The sequence below is a fragment of the Medicago truncatula genome, chromosome 8 (genome assembly GCF_003473485.1).
Source record: "Medicago truncatula cultivar Jemalong A17 chromosome 8, MtrunA17r5.0-ANR, whole genome shotgun sequence".
Taxonomy (NCBI): Eukaryota; Viridiplantae; Streptophyta; class Magnoliopsida; order Fabales; family Fabaceae; genus Medicago; species Medicago truncatula.
The window spans coordinates 31,417,215-31,425,702 of NC_053049.1; the positions used below are offsets into that span (position 1 = coordinate 31,417,215).

General features: G+C 31.9%; 1 long non-coding RNA gene across 1 annotated transcript; it reads left to right on the forward strand.

Annotated features, from left to right (window-relative positions):
* Positions 1-6,523: 6,523 nt before the first annotated feature.
* On the forward strand, positions 6,524-7,103 carry LOC25501439 (uncharacterized). The gene is made up of 2 exons (XR_003007766.2): positions 6,524-6,647; positions 6,750-7,103. It is a non-coding gene; the product is annotated as an uncharacterized lncRNA (long non-coding RNA).
* Positions 7,104-8,488: the final 1,385 nt, after the last annotated feature.

Sequence of the window (8,488 nt, forward strand, 5' to 3'; positions counted from 1 at the left end):
GTAGGGGTGCAAACCCATATTTTGTATTTTCTCTTTTCTTTTATCCTCCATAGTTTGAATGTTAGTAGTAGATATTGATGCATCTACGGTTCAAATTTTCTGGTTAAAAATTCAATTAACATTTATCTCAATTGTATGTTATTTTTATAACTAATTTTAAAATTGTTTAAAATTACTATTGCTCTTCTGATATTTTTCCCTTGTATGTATTGAAGACTAAAAAAGAAATACAAATAATAATGAAGGCTCATCAAAAAAATGTTTTCCTTTGTTTGGGTGTCGGCTAACTGCGTATTTGTTTTTCAGAACTCTGTTTTTTTTTATCGTCTTTTCTGATACGTCTTGTGTTAGAAAGGCGTCTCTGATAGTGTGAATATAAATTCTATTTTTTATTCTTAAAAAAAAATGTATTACCTTTTATTGCAAAAGGATTTGTGTCTGAGATCATTATTAAGTTCAACTGATCGCTTTTGTGGCATAAAGGGACAAACACATTTAATAATAATTTTAGTTTTATGATCGGTTTCTTTCTCTTTTTTTTTTTTTTTGCTACAATTTATGACCAATTTCTTGTAGGGATGACAATGGGTACCCATTGGGCAGGGTACCATAGTGCCCATCTCCATACATGCGTTTTAAGAAAATCCCCATACCCGAGCTCATACCCTTGTGGGCAATAAGTTTGGTGCCCGTCCCCATACCTTATGGATATCTAAGTGCCCATACCCGCACCCAATACCCGCACTTTCACAACAAAAAGATAATCAATAACAAAAAAATATCACAACATAATTAAAATATGATATGAAATATGTTAAATCAACATATAAAATATTATGCATCATATTATTTAGCCAAATAAAAAGCATCTAAAATATAAAAAAAATATAAAAAAAATAAAAACAAGTGCATATTACAATAAATATGAAAGACTTCGGATTAATTAACTAAATTTAATATAAATAAAATTATTGGTATAGTCTATATAATGTGCGGGCATGGGGCAGGGTGGGTACTAGAGTGCCAGTACCCGTACCCGTACCCTTTCAAATTTGCGGGCAATTACCCATGCCTAGGCCCATACCCAACTTGTATAACATGTGACATTTTTTGCGGGTGCCTATAGGGCTTGAGTCCAATTGTCATCCTACTTGTATGACATGTGACAAGGGAAAACACAATGCTTTTTACATTTTTAACTAGTAAAAGAACCGTGCTTTTACACAGGTCATGTTACACTCCGATAATTGTATATAAAATAATTAGATTGTTAATATTGTAGAATATTTATAAATAACAAATGAAAATTATGAGTATTAATGTAGTGTTTCTATTAACTATTTTTTTTATATATTTTACAAATTTGTTAAATAGTTGAGTCACACGAGTTATGGATTTTATTAGTTTATATATGAGAAAACAAATTTTTATTTAGATATATGAAAAAATGATATGATAAAATTTTGAAAACTCATGACTATTTTCAAAATCAAAATTAATGTACTGTTTCTTTTAAATAACTATTTATTTTATATGCAAAAGACTGTTCAATGTCTGCACCATATCCGTTGCAGATTTTATATACTTATATCTGCATGAACAAATTTTTATATACATATATAAGAAAGTCGATACGACAAAGTTTTAAAATCATAGTTAATGTAGTGTTTAAAAACTCAAGTCTATTTTAAAAACTCAAGTCTATTTCAAAATCATTGTTAATGTAGTGTTTCTATTAAATAAATTTTTATTTTATATGCAAAACACTGTTCAATGTTTGCACCATACCCGTTGCAGATTTTGTGTACTTATATTTGCATAAACAAAATTATATATATATATATATATATATATGAGAAAGTCGATATGATAAAATTTTGGAAATACATGATTATTTTCAAAATATCAACATTAATGCATTGTGTCTATTAAATAATTTTTTATTTTATATTTGAAACATTATTAAATATTTAAACCGCACTCGTTGAGGATTTTGTATGCTTATATATGCAAAACAAAAATTTTATGTACCGATATGTGATTGTCGATATAATAAAATATTAAAAACTCTTGACTATTTTCAAAATATCAATATAAATGTAGTGTTTCTAACAATTAAATTTTTATTCTATATGTAAAAAAAACCGTTCAATTGTTGCACCGCTCCCGTTGCAAATTTATTAATTATAGCTAATGAAATTAAGTATGAAACTTAATATTTTATAAACCTTTCTTCAAGTAACGTCGTAAATTTAACTAGGTTATTTTACCGCATATGTTGTCGTGAGGTTAATAAGGATTTATAAATTCAATTTTTTAAATCATAAGTTTTACTAAGTTATTTCCAACAAAGACGGAGGAGGATTCAAGGATTCGCTAATCGCCGTTAAACCTTTGAATCACGAACCTAATCTAGCATTGGGCTTTTCTTAATCTCTTTTAAATTTCACTCTTTTAAATAAGTTATTCTAATTACTAAGTTGAAGGACAATCTACGTGGAGACGAAAAAATTTACCATTTTATTACTTGTTATGATTTAGTGCATTTTCCAATTTCACCGATCAAGTTTTTGCCGTCGTTGCCGGAGATTGTTGATATTCCAACTGGAAAACCCTATTTTCTTTAACATCGAGAACTTGGTCCTCACTGCTCTGAAAGATAACCAGTACTCAGGTAAGGAAGATGAGAATTGTAATATTCATCTAACTGATTTCTTAGAAGCTTGCAAGACCATTAATCTCAAAGGAGTTTCGAAGTCAGACAAACGACTTACGTTGTTTGGGTACTCTCTTAAAGGACGAGCCAAAGATTAGTTGAATGCATTTCCAAGTGGTAGCATTGTCATTTGGAACCAACTAAAGAGGGCCTTTCTTAGCCACTTTTTCCCAACCTTAAAGTACATGGTAAAAAGGTGAGAAATCTCCTGTTTTCAACAAGAAGACGATGAGAACCTCTATGATGCACGGGAAAGATATAAGTTGCTGCTTAAGAGGTACCTTAGGCATAATTTCTCTAAATAGGAGGTAACCCTTATATTTACTAACGATCTTAAGACCTGAACTGTAATGATGTTAGATGCTTCTACAGGTGGTTCTATGAAGAACAAAACAACCACCAAGATTCGAGAACTCATTGACAACATATCTTTAAACGAGTATAGACCTTAAGGTAATGATAGGAATGTTGTGAAAAAGAAAGATATTTTGAATCTTAAAACCCAAGATGCTTTACTTGCGGGTCACAAATTTCTTAGCGATAAAATTGAAGTTATAGCTAAAAAGTTGGAAGCAAAAGAGGTGGTGAGGCTGCGAACCAATGACATAGGATGTGCCTAACAAAAATATCATATGATGTTTTGTCATTGCAACCCCAAACTTAAACAGTTGCTTGTCGGTAAGAAACACAATAACAAGAAGTTATAATTTATCACTAAGAAAGGCCCTCGTACCGGGTGAAAATGATGTTACCTCCCTATTGGATAAGTTAGATTGATAGCTTCAAAACTTTTGATATTTGTTTAAATATCTTTTATTGTTATGGGTATCACTGCACTTAAAGAGAATCTAAGTGGAATAAAAAAACTTCAATATACATAACTAATAAATTTCTCCCTTTCATAAATGTCAATGTGTATATATATATATATATATATATATATATATATATATATATATATATAACTTGTAAATTTGTGGCTTTCAACACTTTATAAGTTAGGCCTAATTGTATTTCAAGGTATGTAAAATCTTTATAGCCAAAACTTCACAAGTTCTATTTTTTATTTTTTTAGATTTCCATTGATATTTATGAAAGGGCAAAAGTTATTAATTATGTGTATTTAAGTTTTTTGACTCCGCTTAGATTCTCTTTTGGTCCAATGTTAACACCTTCCCGTATAGCCAAGAATTTTATGAAAACAAATATCAAATTCTTTTAGCTACATAAATAACCCATAAGTTCCCTAAAAAAAAAAAAAACCCATAAGTTTGTTAAATTAAAACATGATCTCTACCAATTAATTTAACAAAGGATTTTTTTTTTTATTTTTAATTTGGAACCCTCTTTCTTGTATTTCTAGTACCTTCAAATACAACTAGGCCTAACTCAATTTTACAAAACATTTTAAAAATGTTTATAGCCAAAACTTTACAAGTTCTATTATTATTTTTATATTTCCATTGATAGTTATATGCATTGAAGTCTTTTATTCCAATTAGATTCTCTTTTGGTCCAATGATAACACCTTCCCATAACCAAGAAGTATATGAAAACAAATATCAATTTTTTTAGCTACATATCTAACCCATCAAAAAGGGTGGTAAAATAATTTTTACCATTTTACCTTTGGAAGAAGGGATTAATAACAAATGTACCTATAGCTACATACCCCTCTTGGGCTTTAATTAATAAGAAATTTAGATAAAATCTTAGAACAAATTTCTAAGATGTATGGGGGAAAGGGATTACCTTGTCATAAACACTTTGAGAATTAAAAGATGGAAGGGAAACTCATAGAATTAAGAACACTATGTAAAGAAAACATTTAAATTCAATCACGAGTCTAAGACATATCAAGTTTAAGACCTACCATTCCTTTTTTACCTTTCACGTGCTTCATAACATGAAAACTTTCAAAAGTTGGGATGACAATATCAATAATTATACAGTTAACAACAAAAGACCTTTGAAAAGAAACAATAATATAATGATAAAATACCTTTGAGTGTATCTCTATAGTTTTGTACACAAATTTATATAAGACGTTGCAAAGGAAAATTGGTGTGAAATCACCTTTGATTTTAGGGATGAGTCTAACCGCACATTACCATTAATTTTTTTGCTAAGCCAGAATATTGGATAGGCATCAAGGGGAAGCAACGACATCCCAACTAGGTTGGCACCCTGCATAACCCCAATCCTATTCCGCCGATCTCAGAAAATTTTATTAAAAAAAGGGGAAAAAAGTACAACAGGGCACTACAAAAAATCAGGTGAATTGTGGCGGCTAAAAACCCTCAAAAAAACAAAGAAGAAACAACAAAAAAAGAAAAGCAAGTTGTGCCAACGATCAAAGCACTCGTCGAGTCATTCCAATAAAGAAAATTCATTGATCATCTGAAGTGGATCCTCCCTGAGAGTGGGTTTTATAAGGCGGTGGCTTACCAATCTGAAGATTTTTTTCTAACATGTTGTTTCTGTTTCCGAGATAAGACCGAAGTGAAAGGTCTATCCGCATTAACTTTGTCATGTTCATGCTGCACATTCGGATTGCTATGTGGTTCATAAACAGTCAAAATTTTGTCACCATTCGGATGCATACTTGCGCATTGTATTTCTCTGATTATGCATATCAAAATCCACTGACCATTCAAATAAACGTAACACCGCCGGCTTCAAGTTCACAGTTCCCATTGCCCAAACAATTTGCAAATCAGATTCAGTGACAAAAAAGAATTCATAAAAGCCCTTACCTAAAGATAGCAACCTCCAAGGTGCAGCAGTCTTCCATTGTTTCCGAAGCTTGTCTTCAATTTCCTTCGAAGCATAGGGTTTATCTCCTTTGTTGAGAACCAACCTTCCACGAAGGTTTCTCTTACACACATTGACCCCCTATTCATAAATTGGCTGAGTAATACGAATAGAGAGAGAGAGAGAGTCTCACCACGGATTGTAGGTTGTGGTATATTGTCGTTGGTAGCTTTGCCATGCGATGCAACAAGTGCTTGTGCAAAGGACCGCGGTGGTGGTTGTGGTGCTGGAACCGCCGTTGTGGACGGCAGTGCCATGGGAGATGGTGCAGCTTTGGAGGATGCAGCTGCCGGCAATAACAACTCTGCCTGCTAGTCGAACGGCATAGCAGAAAGTCTGTCCGTAAGTGATCAATCAAATCACGTAACTTCAATCAACAGAATTGGATGGCAAAGTTGCTTATGTGAATATTCCAAATTGATTTTTCGACACAAATCAACAAAGCAAAAAGCACCGAAAGAACTAGCACCTAATGATGAATTTGTTGAAGTCTGCCACCGATTGCTTAATTTGTATGGAAAATTGCTTAAAATGTATATTCCAAATCATTCCCACCGATTGGAAATTGATGAATTCTAAAGGAGGCTCATGGTGCTAGAAACCCTAGCATACCTGACGGCTCCATTCTTTCTTAATTTGTTTTTATTTCATTTTTTATGCCGAGTCCACGAGTTTTTTTTTTTTTTTGCTATCAAAATTTCTTTTTGAAAATGCATATGTAATTTTTTTTCTTTGAACATGATTCATCTTTGGTGGCTGCTGCTTCGAAAAATAGCACCCTCATCCCTTGGATGATAAAAACAAGATGGTTAAACTACATGAAACTAGGAATTTAACCATCTAGGTTCTATAATCACTTTAGTGATACTTAGGGACAGAGACACATTTTTTAGGGAAATAATAATTTTAATTTTATGAAGAGGTTTCTTGTAACGAGTTATACTTTTTTTTCTTTTTATTGAACAAATCACAATATGATTTTTTCTACATTATAAATATCTCAAGCAAGCTTTTTGATTCCATTACATTCAAAGGAGGCAAAATATGGATGAAAGTTTGAAGTTTGTTTACACTATGATCCTTTTTCTTTCATTATTTTTTGTTGCAATGAACGTTAGTAAGTCCCTTTTCTTATCCTTTTCAAACTCTCTTATTTACCTTACACATAATATTTCATCATCTTTTAGTAACATTCCATTATATTTGTTTCACATTACAGAATCTCTTGATTGTCATTCTGACCATGAATGCTATAATCAACTTAGTTGTATCATCGAGGAGATATGTTTGGATGGTTCGTGTCATTGCCCTCCAATATTGTAGGACAACAATTGGGTGCCTTTGCTAGGTTTTAGTTTAGTCTCCTCAAGATGTTTGTCCTCTATTGTAATTTTTAATTCTATTTTACTTTGAGGTGTTGCTTTAGGGGTTAGGGTAGGGGTGCAAACCCATATTTTGCATGGAAAATGTTACATGAACACCCTTTATTCCTACACCTCTAACCCACACCCAAACCCGTCCCAAATGTAAAAAACTACTTTATGTTGATATGTTATGTTATTTTGTTTGATAATTGTCATGTTAATAAAAACTACCATTGATATTTAAATGATCAACTAAATAATTTTGTCTAACAAATGTGAAAGTGAACTTATTGTTGGATAATGTATTACAACGTTGCTCTTGGGGATGCAAAAAAACTTATATTTTTTATTAAAAAAATTATTCAATGCGGGGACGGGGATGGGGCGGGGATACCCGAACCCGTTGGGGACGTGGATGTGATTCAATTTCTCATCCCCGTTGGGTATGGGTAGGGTAACAGGTAAGTATATAAGAATCGGGTATGGGGACAGGGAAGATAAAACACGTCCCCACCCCGCCCCATTGCCATGCCTACATCTATGGTTCAAATTTTCTCGTTAAAAAATCAAGGGTTAATACCCCTTTTGGTCCCTGTAATATGAGAAATTTTCAATTTTAGTCCCTGTAAATAAGAAAATTTAGATTCTGTCCCTATCATTTCATATTTTTCCACTTTTGGTCCCTCGCTCAAACTAGTCAGCAGAATATGCTGACGTGTCCTACTGATTGTGTAATTATTTTCTTTTTTTTTTTAATTGGTTTCAGATGCCACTTGTATATTTAATTTATAAACCATTTATTTAAATGTTAAAATTTTTAAAATCAAATCATCCAATTAAAATCATTCATCAATGTTTTCCATCTTCTCCTTCCCATCGTGACTCTTCTTCTTCATACTCCTCAAGATTCTTCTTCTTCCATTCAAACCCAAACTCATGAATCTTCATCATCTTCAACTCAAACTCATAAAAACTTATAACCAGTAATCTCATCACCCATTTTCTCCCTCATTTTCTTCAATGCTCTTTCAACCTTTCTCTTTCCCACACAAACCTTCATCTCCAAAACAAAACCCATAACCCAAAAAAAACTAAACTTTAAATAAAAAATGGAAAAGTGTGAGTCAAGGATGATGGGTTTTCCAGATCTGGAATTGGGAGATAGAAAATCGAATTCCAACACCCATCCATTTTCAAATCTGCAATTAACCCTGGAGTTGGGAGAGAAAAAAATGAATTCGAAATTACCATGTTTTGAGAATGAATTTCAGGGTTTGTTGATGGATTTTTGGATGAAGAAGTTGAACACTTGTTAACCAAAAAAATTGAAATTTATGAAAGGGTAAAAGAAGAACCTGAATTTATGGATGAAGAACCCGAATTTATGCCACTTGGGTTTATGATGAAGAGGAAGAAGAAGAACCTGTTTTTTTTTTTTTTTAAGAGAAGAAGAAGAATCGTTCTTGTTGCTGCATATTCTTGTTTTTGTTGTTTTTTATTTATTTTTTTTTTTTACGAAAATATATTTTGTGGTTTTTTAATTGTAATTTTAATATGTTTTTTATTTAATTTTTAAATAAAATAAACAACTGAA